Source organism: Danio rerio, chromosome 25 (genome assembly GCF_052040795.2).
Source record: "Danio rerio strain M-AB ecotype USA chromosome 25, GRCz13ab, whole genome shotgun sequence".
Taxonomy (NCBI): domain Eukaryota; kingdom Metazoa; phylum Chordata; class Actinopteri; order Cypriniformes; family Danionidae; genus Danio; species Danio rerio.
Window position 1 is genome coordinate 32,824,809 of NC_141045.1, and position 10,324 is coordinate 32,835,132.

The 10,324-nt window shown below is 37.9% G+C and overlaps 2 non-coding genes across 2 annotated transcripts; one reads left to right on the top strand and one right to left on the bottom strand.

Moving 5' to 3' along the window:
* Nucleotides 1-2,139: 2,139 nt before the first annotated feature.
* trnar-acg (transfer RNA arginine (anticodon ACG)) lies at nucleotides 2,140-2,212 on the top strand. Its single transcript has one exon. It is a non-coding gene; the product is annotated as a tRNA-Arg (tRNA).
* A 7,917-nt stretch (nucleotides 2,213-10,129) lies between these two features.
* On the bottom strand, nucleotides 10,130-10,202 carry trnar-acg (transfer RNA arginine (anticodon ACG)). The gene has a single exon. It is a non-coding gene; the product is annotated as a tRNA-Arg (tRNA).
* Between the last annotated feature and the right edge of the window lie 122 nt (nucleotides 10,203-10,324).

Consider the following 10,324-nt stretch of genomic DNA (forward strand, 5'->3'; position numbering starts at 1 on the left):
ACAAATAGACTCACGTGTGGATTACAGTGCACGCGACGCTCGAAAACAATACGTGTCTAAGGAACATTGTTTACCCGAGAGCTTTTCTCATCTGGAAATGGTGAGATGCGGATTTGCTGCTCGTCTCCTCTTAACAAAGACGCGGCTCTAGTTGCTGTTGATTGTCCTGTCTCTACAGATTTGGTAAGTGAGCGAACAGTGGTCTTTGTTTATTCAGATGGCAAAGTTCGTATCGAACTATTACACTGAGTTAGCACATGTTAGCACCACAATTAAACTTACCATCATGTAGGATCTTAATACACGGGATAACACACGGCTTTCTGACGCTACCTGCCGAGTGCATCCAAGTTTCTGCGAAATGCGGAGGATTTTTTTCCCTCTAATTCACCGTGCAGTATCAAACACTACATGAAAAATACACGCTTACAGCAATTACTCGAATCAAATATCTCGTTTGTCACGAGGGGCATGAATGAATTCCCTGAATGAAAGAATCAAACTGCAGGTAAAGTCCACTATTTAATAATTTGGCAAATAATTTGATTACTGACGTCCAGGTAAACACAGTCACTGTCCTTCTCCCCTCTGTGTGTGTTTTGACTCTGAAAATAAGGTTGTGCCCAAATCGACACTCCCATTTTTATGCAAATCTTTACAGACCCTCCCTCTTTTGATCCTCAGACACTCCCCCCTAAACAGAGCTGGACACGCCCACTGTCTTGACTTTTTCCTAAGTAGAGGTGTGAAAACACCCTGCTTAAACAAGGGCATGGGCGGACTGGCTATCTGGCAATTCTGGCAAATGCCAGAGGGGCCGGACCATTTTTTAAATGTGGACTGGTCAGTTTTTTTTTTATTTTTTATATGTATTGTATTTAAGTGCAGACAGCTTTTATCTCTTGCTAGATGTGATATTATGATGATGATAATAAAAATAATAATAATAAATTTTAGGCATTTGGCCAAATCGGCAACTGCTGCCTGGTTTCAAGATGCGCCGACCCAATCCGAGGTTACCCGGACATATTCAAAATCTGGCAAGAATGTCATATTATTTTACCATCTTTACACCAAAATAAATAGTGAATGTGCGTGTCTGTGGGTGGGGCCGTGTCGGTGTGGTAATGTGGGCTGGTGTGGCTACAGTGCCAGGGCTGAATTTTTATCCCAGTCCGCCCCTGAACAAGGGGGTTTCATGGCCCTTTAAATATGATGGATCCCCTAATATATATGTTAATTGTTTTTGTTTAATGTATGTTCTGCATCACTAAGTTTTGTATGACTGTTACATATGTTATCATTTAATCCTGTATGCTTGTCAGTTATATGGTTCAATAAAAATAAAAAAGAACCGGCACAGTTCAGTGACAGACTGAAAGGATCCTGTTCGCAAGCCAATCAATTATTTAACGGTGTGATTTATTTCAACCTGGCAACATATTTAGCTTTTTAACAAACGCTGGCTGTAATTTCTGCCTTTACCCTACTGCCTATTCATAATGACGACGTGATGACGATTTGATACCCACCTTACATGGACCTGCAGTTGACGTATGCGTTTCAACATACAGTTCATAAAGCTTGTGCCAACTGTACTTTAAACCTACCGTGCAGCGACGACTAGATTCACACGCTACTGCTCAAACACAAGAACAAGCATTTGCAGTTAAATTTGCGGGTCGAATTTAAAGTCGCGTGTGAATCTAATGGTCGCTGCAAGATAGATTTAAAGTACAGTGTGGTATTTTAAACAAACGTTGCTTTACAAAACATACATAAAACACGTGCATATACCTAAATTATTCACTGCACGCATGCACTTTTGTAGCATAAACACAAACAATCTAGTTTATATCTATGTGCGTGTGTTAATGTGAGTGTTTTTGCTAGGATCGAGTTTGTATAAGGGACTATGCATCAAGTTATAGGCAAGTTTCATATTGTTTTGAACATTTAATAGTATTGGTGTATGAGTTTGTGTATGCACGTGTTTTATGTGTTTGTGCTGTACAGTTTGTTAAAGTCACGAACAAATTTTTGTAGTACTGACATGTTTTAAAGTGAAATAACTTCACTTATGAGGTCTGCCTTGAACTATTTGCTGAGAAAACTATGTCTGGAAATGGTCACCACAAGGGGCCAGTGGCGCAATGGATAACGCGTCTGACTACGGATCAGAAGATTCTAGGTTCGACTCCTGGCTGGCTCGATTCTTTTGAACTTTGATTCTCGAGTCGTTTCACATCGTCCCTTACGTTACATAGACTTGTATTGCAGTGAGTAAATATACATGACACACCTATAAATGTAGTCGAAGGTTTATATCTGGGTCAACATCAAAACCCGGGTGTGTTTGTTGGACTTTGACTGAAATGAAACTCATCTTTGTTCGAAAGTTCAAGAAGATAAAATCATCAAGAAAATAAAGCTTTCAGATGTATGGGTAATTCTTCATCTTCGGGCACTTTTATGTCCTTTGATCATTTAAAAATATGACCAATAAATATATAATTTTGCTCAAATTCCTTTTTCTTTGTCAAACTAATAATAAAACTTACTTTTTAAAAAATTACTAGCTTTCTATTATATTTTTTCATATTATTCAACCTCCTTTTAGGTGTCAAAATCACTGTTTTCACCTTGCCGCACACCCAGGGTTTTAAACTTCAACAATGAAAATAACATTTTAAAATAAAAATGTTTTGCTATCTATTCATGTATCTTAATTAAGCACTAGTGAAATAATTTAAATATTTTATAGTTATTAATGTGATTATTATTATCAATATTATTTTTATACAAAATATAGCTGTCGCACAGTATCAGTGTCATTTCTACCACAACGCTGTAATATCGCTTTAAAAAAAGTTTGTGTGAAAGATAACTTAGGTGGTTTCTATGAAAATGAATTATGTCATCTGAGAACATGTTCAAGATGAAGTGAATTTACATTTTAATCAACAACACATGAAGAAAAATCAAGGTAAATATTGCTTGATAAGGAAATACATTTATTCTACGTCATTTCCAAACATGCAGCACCAACACAATCTCACGGCAATTCGTAACTTTTTGATTTAGTGGCTAATTTGTATAAATTCGTACGATCTAATTCGTACTATTTAGTATGATTTGCTCATCCCCCAATGACATCTGGGTTTAGGGGTGGAGTTACATGCCACGCCTCCTATTTAAAATTTTACAATTTCGTACGACTGAGCTTGTACGAATTCGTACAAATTAGCCACTAAAATGGCAAAATAAAAAATGCTTACGTTTTCTCGTGAGATCAGGTTGGCTGCACCTTCAAAGATGTTTTTAAAAACCAAACAAAATTAATTTAAAGCTAATCAGTAAAGATATCTTTCACAATAAACTGTAGAAATGTCCCTTTCACCTCTGTCATTTCCATCACCACACACATTTTTTTAAATATATGAAAAAGTTTTTATCACACATTAAAAATGTATTCACAATTTATGAGTTTATGCTGTATTTAGTAAACAAATTCAGTTTATTTATTTTCTAATAAGCTCTTAACCAAATTAATATTACATTTTAGAGTGTGACAGGTGTGCAATTCAGCGTTTAGTCCTAAGGGACTCCTTTATTTCATTGACAAATGTATAATTACTGTGTATATTGTGGAAAGATGATACAAGAATTATCTTGGACAATGTTTGACAGCCATAATTTATTTCATTTTGAAATAAAAGCTGTATATTGAGATGTGGTGTAAATGACATTTGTTCTTTTCACGACAGAAAACATGTTAAAGATGAACAATTTCTCTTCATATCCCAGTTTGTCCTCTTACAGATCTTAAATCTAGACAAATTGTTTAAACTTATGAGGCTGTGTAACACTGAGTTTTTTTTACTCAACTTTACAAGGCTGAAAGTGCCCGTAGTTAAAGAATTGCCCATATATAGATATAGATATATAACAAAAATGTAAAAAGAAGAGTTAGTGCTAGAGCTAGTGGCAAGAAGGGGTAGAATTGGGATTGGGCCTAAACTGTTTGTTATGAGGTGTTTGTATGGAGGGACGCAAAACGACTCGAGAAGTTCAAAAGAACCGAGATTTAGAACAAAGCATTTGTCATTTAAACCATATAGACATTTCAATAGATAGATCTAGATTACTAGCCGCGTTTCCACTATCGCGCCTAAAGCGAGTGAGCCAGGGCGAGCCAGGGCGAGCCAAGGCCAGTCGCGTTTCCACTGTCACTTCCGGGGCCTAATTGGGAAAATTATTATGTTTCAGGTCTCTCCGGAGCATTTGGGCTAAATGTTTGACAGCATCTATCTAAATGAGGATGTTATAAAATACATTTTCCACTGAGTTATTAAGGGAGTATTTCTGTGGTTTTACATTATGGATGGGTGCGCTCACTGTGCTGGGTCCCTCCGTTTGTGGCGAGACCACTCGATCCACGATGCCAACAGTCGGCCCGCGTGTAAATGAACATGATGAAAGGAAACACACAGGCATGTGCATTTACACATATAATGTTCTGCTGTACTGTAACGTGTCGTTTGTTTGTTTTGGTTGTCTTCACTTTAATGGTTTTGTGATGATGTGATGGTGTGCATTATCTCCTTAATTCCCGCTGAAGTGGGCGGGTTGTGTGACGTATGATTCGGGGGACGTTCTGGGCTCGGGGTTTGCGTGACGCACTGCGAGCTACTAACCCGACAGTGGAAACGCAACATGATTTCGGCCTCACTGCTCAACCTCCCGGGCGATTGGCCCGGCCCGGCCCAATAAAAGCCCTGGCTTGCACTGGCCCGACAGTGGAAATGCGGCTAATGATCCCCAAACTAAGGCCAAAGTTGACCCTTGGTAACCTTTGATTTGACTCACCATCCCATCTCAGAAAAGAGGGAGAGCGGCTAATGCTTTCATTCATTTATTCATTTTCTTTTCGGCTTAGTACCTTTATTAATCCGGGGTCGCCACAGCAGAATGAACCGCCAACTCATCCAGCACTGTTTTACACAGCAGATGCCTTTCCAGCCGCAATCTATCTCTGGGAAACATCCACACACACTCAGTTAATATGATTTAAAATAATGTTTTCTAGTTATTTTGTAATTTTATAAAATAAATTAGAAATTACACATAATGACTTTGATGTAATAAAGTTTGTTATATTTATCTTTGGCCAGCAGCTCTCAATGATATTTGGCTTTTGACCCTTCATGTGAATCAGTTTGGGCACCCCTGTTCTAGATAATAGCCCCTTTTACAGAGTGATAATGGTAAATATCCGGAGAATTTCCAGAACAACTTTACAGGTAATTTCATAAAAAGTGCTGTTCACACAGGCATGGATGTTCCAGAATTTTTCCAGAAAATCACATTCACACATCCATCCCAAAATACTGCTAAATTCTGACATTATTAACCAGAAATTACCCATAAAAGGCAGCGCTTGTATTTATAAACAGAAGGAGTCAGCCATTTATTGATGTTTTTACTTTTATTGAAAGCTGTAGCATTCATGCAGCTGCTTCGTGAGACACCCGAAGCCAGAATCGCGAACTGTGGCTAAATGTTTACACATTTGACAACATTATAAATTCTGTGCATGGATAAGTATTGTGAACAACTTATGTGAAAACATATGGAGGAACACTTTCACATGTCGAGATGTTCATAATATGGTGCACACCGGCTCCTTCACGTGCGCACGTGTCAAGCAACTGAAGCAGAGCTTCAAGGTAAACAAACATCCGTCTATCAGAAGTTGATCCGCAGTACGCAGTTGACATTAAGAGTAACATAGAAACATTATCTCACTAACATCCAGCAGCTAAATGTGTCTGGAGAAACATTCAAAGGTTTTTGTTTTCATAAACCGTGCAGAAATTAATGAGTCTGAATGTTCTGATTGGCTCAAGTAGACGTCTCACATCAGCGTGTTCATGTCTAGAACGCACTCTCTCCAGCAATCTTCCTTCTGCATTCATACAGAGCAGCTGTCACTTGTGATTGCAAGAAAACGGACCCAGTTGCAGCAATGAACTATACAAAGAGGTTTATTGACAGAATAAGGCACAAGTAGACACACAAGGGGATGACAAGGTCCAAACGGTAGGGGCAACACCATAGGGAAGCCAGTGGTAGTGGCAAGATGGTAGTAAAACGAACAGCCAGCCAGGAGTAGGAGCAACAGTGGTCAAAACCAGAGCTAGATCCTGGAGCAGGCCACGCAGACTGGCAGAACAGGGAGGTCAGGACACAGGTTAGGAAAATTATAAGACACAAGACAGGACAGCAACCAGGTAGCAATAATATACAATAAAATAAAACTAAATCTGAAATAAAATAAAAATATAAATACTAGAAGAGAGAACGACTGACTCGAGCAATCTGATAAAACAAAACTGAAATAAAAACTTCGAGAATCTTAAAGAGAGTAATTAATCAAATCAAACAACAACTAATAATCAACTACTAAGAAGGTCTGCCTAATGCATTGTATTATTATTATTATGCTTTTAGTCTTGGTACTTGGTACAAGATAGAGCAGTCTGCCTTGCCTCCAATCGGGCTTTTACAGAGCTTGTCCACTAAACTGGATGGAAAGGTGAAAAATCATCCGATTATTTCACATTTAAAGATAATATGGCTAAAGATTTCGCGTCTGTGAGTCTGTGCCTCTAGGAGATCTTTCTGAAAATGTTAGTTTGACATCATTTGAACATTTACAACAGCAGTACAACATACCTAGATCCCAGTTTTTCCGATATTTACAGTTAAGACATTTACTCTGTATAACATTTGGTTCTATAACACAGCTTCCTGTGTCAGCAGATGCTCACTGTATGATATTTTCAATATATGGAAAGGGTCATGAAGTATCCATGCACTACTCCTGGTTGATTCAAAATCTCGGTGATGGATCTTCACAGGCCCTTAAGAAAATATGGGAGAGAGATCTGAATCTGACAGTTGATGATGAAGAATGGCATGGAATTTTAAAGAATGTTAAGACAGCATCTAGGGATGCTGAAGCACGGCTTATACAGCGTTTCTACTGGACTCCTTTCAGACTGTTTAAGCTTGGGTTAAGCTTGGGTTAAAAAATACACCTTATTGTTGGAGATGTAAGATCGAAAATAGTGATTTAGTTCATGCTCTATGGTCTTGTACAAAAATTTCTTTCGCATTTCACTATGTCCTAGACCAGTGGTCACCAAACTTGTTCCTGGAGGGCCGGTGTCCTGCACATTTTAGCTCCAACCCTAATCAAACACACCTGAACAAGCTAATCAAGGTCTTGCTAGGTATCATAGATATATACACTAGATATCGCATAGGGACCCTGAGCATGCGTCAGTAGCGCCGCCACATTGGTACAGTGCTCCCAGGACAAATGTCCTTCAACCGCACTAGTCAAGACAGTGTTATTACGTGAAGATGCGGGACTTTAGCGCTGTCTACGGGTGTAGAAACGAGCAAACAAAGAAATCAAAGCACAAAGGCAGAACATTTCATAGGTAATATTAAGTTTTTTTCTGTTTTTGTATGTTCTGAACTTTTGTGCTTATCAGGTAACGTTATTGATGATAACAGTCACTTACTGCATTCACCATAAGACAAAGAAGCTCCAACTCGCACTAAACACTCGGCTTATGCTAGTTTTGTTGAATAAAATCAGCAAACAATGCAAAAGAAATATGACAATGAGATGCTGCGCTGCCAGAAACTTGTATTATTGTCGGTTAACGTTAGTGAAAGAGTCCTACGGGGGATTCATTCACAAACGAATCGCTCCCTCCGTCAGTATGAGAAGTGAAAGCAGGAGAGGAGGTGTGTTTCAGGACATTATTAGACCAAATTTAACAGGGAGGGTGAATAGTACATTTCTGTACACAGAAACACAAGCTTTTTGTCAGGAATGCCCGTGCGGTCACTGATCCATCGATGTAGAAAAGTGATGTAAAATTATAATTTTCGTAATTAGAAAAAAAAATTACATACTAACATCCAGGAAAACTCCCGATCATAGATACATGTGTATATATGTATATCTCTGGCTTTGGATGGCCACAGTCCTCCACTGTACCTTAGTCCCGCATTTCAAAGGAGCGCTACCCTGTAGCAAGATGGCGGCGCTATTGACGCATTCCGTCCAATAGACAACAATAGGCCAGGCGACATCTAGTGTATATATCTATGGCTAGGTATACTTGAAACATCCAGGCAGGTGTGTTGAGGCAAGTTGGAGCTAAACCCTGCAGGGACACCGGCCCTCCAGGACCAAGATTGGTGACCCCTGTCCTAGACTGTTTATACTAGGTAGTTGGACAGACAACGAGATAAACATAAAAAAAAAAACATAACATTTTGGGTCCAAACCAGTTTATTGATTGGCAGACAAATAATTCTTAGGAGCTGGAAATCAGAGGAGGCCCCTTCCTTCCAAGAATGGGCAGTAGAACTAGTTAGAGTGGCCGCATTTGAAAAAATGTCTTATAAGCAAATGGACAAGCTAAACCCATACTCTAAAAAATGGTCCAAGTACTTAAACTATTTGGAAATGGAATAGTAATAAATGTAAGAGAAATATACTGATGTCGACAGTGTAAATTTGATATATTATTGACTGAACTTACCCATTCGTTTATTTTATTTTAATTGTATTTTATTTTAATATTTTTCTTCATTATATAAGATAGAGGCCTTAATTGTATTTAATGATAGCCAAGCCGGGACCTTAAAGATTTAGTTAGGGATTAGTTTGAGTTGGGTCTGTTAATAGGGCAAAATGTTGATTCTTTTCAGAGTTGTATTCTGTATTCCGTGCTGAAACCTGCCTGAGAATCAATAAAACTGTTAATCACTAACTACTGAGAAGACTGGGGCTGACAGAAAATGGAACAATGGTTCTAAGGATAAAAGTAAAATAAAGATTAGAACACAAAATTAAGTAAACACTAGAAACAAACAAAAAGTAGTAGCTACAAACAAACAATACGTAGACAAGTGAACTAGAACAGGCAAGACCAAAAGCTTAGTAAAGATGCAAGGATACAAGACAAGCTCACATGGAATGAACCAGCAAAGAAATGAGAACACACAGCACATTATATAGAACAAAGCACACAAAGAGACAGGTGAAAACAATCTTAAGAAACAATAAGATTGTAAAGAAACCTTATTGTAAAGTGTGACCATTGACTTTTTCTCTGATAGAGAAGCTCTTGGATTCAGGACACAATGTAAAGGTTCAATATGGATCCGTGCATGCAAGGTGTTTAAAAAAGCCTTAAAATATTTATATTAATGTCGTCTATGCACTGTTCATTTTTAGGAATTGAAAATAATAAAAAAACGCTTCAGCTTACAAAAATAATTATAATAGCCTGCACTAAACGTAAATGTGTTGTGTTAAATATGTTGCTAAGGTTTAGCTAAAATGGTACAGCAATAATTCATTGAACATTTATAATTTTCAGTATCAAACATATATAGTTAGTGGTCATGGTAGACATGATGACCAATAACTTTCAGGTTTCTTTCAAAATTACGCAAGTGAACACTGACCCCTGTCGAGTCCTCCTTGCAACTACGTGATTTCATGAACATACCCCTTCCCCCCCCACCCCCCGCGCCATTGTCCATGGGAAAACTACAATACATAATATTCGAGAAAATGAGCAGTTCTCTGTCCTTTTTTTAATATATGAGCATTTTACAAACAATATTAACTTTAAGGTTTAAATATTTTGTAATATTTTGACACATTTTGTTGATTACTCTGTCACAGATTTAGACATAATTTACAGTTCTGATTTTAATGTAAACTCCACAAGAGGGCAGTAGACCTCCACTCTTAACTTTGAAATTGGTATTTCAATCGCTTAAGGTGAGCTTGTGTTTTGCTCAAATGAGCGTTTAATAAACAATTTAAAGAGTTTTATTTCGCGAAGCTAACAGGAAGAGAAACAAAAAAAAAAATCAAAATTGTTTAATAATGTGATCATGAAAATTTACTTGTTGCGTTTGTGACCTTAAAAATATGTGGGATCACTATGCGAATCAAAAGAATCGATCATAGCCTTTAATGATAACGTACAGGGCAAACGACTCGAGAATTTGAGTTCAAAAGAATCGAGCCAGCCAGGAGTCGAACCTAGAATCTTCTGATCCGTAGTCAGAAGCGTTATCCATTGCGCCACTGGCCCGATGAACAATTCTCCTACTCAACTTAGGAATTTTACTTTTACAATGAAATCATAAAGCCCAGATTAGATAAGTCGTATAAAGACATTGTATTTCAGATAATAAGTCGTCGGATATATTACGT